The sequence below is a fragment of the Triticum dicoccoides genome, chromosome 6A (assembly GCF_002162155.2).
Source record: "Triticum dicoccoides isolate Atlit2015 ecotype Zavitan chromosome 6A, WEW_v2.0, whole genome shotgun sequence".
Classification (NCBI taxonomy): Eukaryota; Viridiplantae; Streptophyta; class Magnoliopsida; order Poales; family Poaceae; genus Triticum; species Triticum dicoccoides.
Window position 1 is genome coordinate 340,638,621 of NC_041390.1, and position 2,822 is coordinate 340,641,442.

Below are 2,822 nucleotides of genomic sequence, written 5' to 3' on the forward strand. Positions count from 1 at the left end.
TATGCAAACGATGCACGGATGTCGTAATACTAAGAAAACTTACCATGGCATCTCCATGGATGTTGCTGTAGTTCAACACGTGCACTAGTGGCACCTATTGACCATAATGTGGAGGAGTTTTATAATAGATATTGTAATTCTCAAGATCAGTACAAAATGCGACCAGAGATTTTTTCTCCTGATATGTTAACTCAGAGCCATCGGTGTAGTAGGTTCTGTCTACCATGTTCCACACATTGTTTGAACAATGAAAATAAGTTGTCAATGGAAATAAGCTGTCAGCTATTTTGAAGTGAACAATATAAATTAGTTAATAACTATGTTTGAGAAACTCACATAGCGGTAGAATTGGAAGCGTATCAACAAGGACCCAAATGTCCATATTGTCTTGGTCGATGTCAGGATAACCAAGATCCATGGTGACAAGCATACCCTCATAAACTCATACATCTTGCAAAGTGCTTCCCAATTTTTGCAACCAAAATGGGTTACTCTCTTAGAATTATAAAGATTTACTTCAAAATCTATATCATGATGGGTCCTTAGGTGAATTTTCTTTGTTTCAAAACTTTCATGGTCTTCAAAACCCATCCTCTCCAAGACATAGCGTCTTGCATGGCATGGGATAAGCTACTCAGATTGTAAAAGATGAAAATTACACGTTGAAATAGTTGAAGTCATGCTTAATTACGAAAAAAACACTTTTCGTTGTTGCATACCATTTCAACATCGAAGGTCTCCTGGAGCTTAATGCTGAAGTGCCGATCTTCGTCCAAGTGAGGCCTGTCACACAGACCTCGACCGTGGTTGCACCAGCTGCACTCCCCCAGGAGACTTTCGTCATCCGATGATGACATTTCCTACGTTCATAATTCAAAAATTAAACTTGTACAATTCAATATATGTACTACAAAAATTAAATTAGATCATTATTATTCATCATGGGTTGACTATCGGTCTGCCGAGTCTATATGGTGGAGACTCTCCCTCACTGATTCCTCTCTGACATTTGCGACCGTCGGTGATGGTCGTTACTCCTCCTTCCCCTAGTGCATAACAAAGGTCTGGCACAAGGAGAACAAGGAGAAACGACCCCCACGACAATAGTCCGGATACTTCGTCCTCTCTCGTATATGGTGGATACACTCCCTCATAGATTTTTCAACCGTCGGTGATCGTCGTTATTCCTCCTTCCCCTAGTGCATAACAAATGTCTAGCACAAGGAGAAGAAGGAAAAACGACCCCCACGACAATAGTCGGGCTTCTTCGTCCTCTCATATATGGTGGATACACTCCCTCACTGATTTTTTGACCTTCGGTGATGGAGCCTCGACAGACTTAAAGTCAACCGAAATGTCGTTTAATTATTTTTCCTACATATTATAGCACAAGTCATGCCAGAATTCACGGGAAAATCCGGCATGACCTTTGCTAAAAAAGGACATATCGAGCACCTGAAATTTGCCAAAACGGAAATTAATCAACAGTCCGGCAAAACATAGGCCACTATAGGAGGTGTAACCTGCAAACTTGGCTGGCCACTTGGGCAAGCACATATCCTATTTGAGCAACACAAGATATACATGTTTATATCTACATCATATGAGCATTCAAACTTGATGGAGTAGTTTTCCAATTTGAGCATTCAATAAGAAAAACCAAATCGTAAATAAATTAGTATTCAAATTAGCATTCATTCAATAAGCAAAACTAAACCATCTCTTTCGTCCGTACATCCTCGAATATTATCACTAATAGATCTCGAATAGTATCATATATATAACATCCCTAATACAGCTAAAACCTTAGTGAACGACGGGTATCGGCGTGGGAGATGGACACCCAAAGAGAAGGAACCATCACAGGATCATAGCTCCAGTGAGATCCCTGAAGAACCTCCCAGGTATTGGAGAACCTGCCCTCCAACACAACCATGTAGCAACGGACGTGCTCGTCCTCCTCGCTGACATGGTGACGTACCACTTTCGCAGGGTCCTCAAGCCTCTGCACCATCACTGGCCCACATGACCGCCACCAAAAAAGGTTCAGGTCAACGACGGGCTGGCTCCTCACCAAGATGCACCCCCAAAATGTAGCACCTCCCAGTAACAGCACGGCGGAGCCCAGACCCGGACATGGCTCCTCACCAAGCCCAGGCCTCCTCCGCCGAGTCGACGATGAGTATGCGGGATAGGCATCATCAATGTTGATGCGGGAATAATTGCTTTAACTAAAAAAATAACAACAAATGTGACACCTAAAACACCTAAATTCTATTAACTACACCTAATTAAAAACATACATTTTGAACATGATTCGATCATAACTAGGGTTCATACTACATTATTCTAAGATTAAACACCTAAAATACCTAAATTAAATTAACAACATGGGGTGGCTGCTCTCACCTCGATCGAGGTCGGAGGGGGTCGGCGATGGGGACGACGACGGGGATGATGCAAGGGCTCCTTGATTTCTGCAAAAACAAAATATAAACAAAAACATTATTATCGTCATCTTAGGACTTAGTGAAACTCCATATGCTACATTAAATTATTCTATTCAACTTTACTTATTCAGAATTTCTAAAAATTTCCTATTCTATTCAAAGGACCTACATTTACTTATTTTTTTCAATTTCATATTTTATTCTATTCAAATTTACTTATTCAAAATTTCTAAAAATTTCCAATTCTATTCAAAAGTCCTACATTTACTTATTATTTTAAATTACTTATTCAAATTTTCTAAAAACAAAATATACTAAAAACCTACATTTACTAAAAACAAAAACCTACATTTAACAAAAACTAAAACCTAT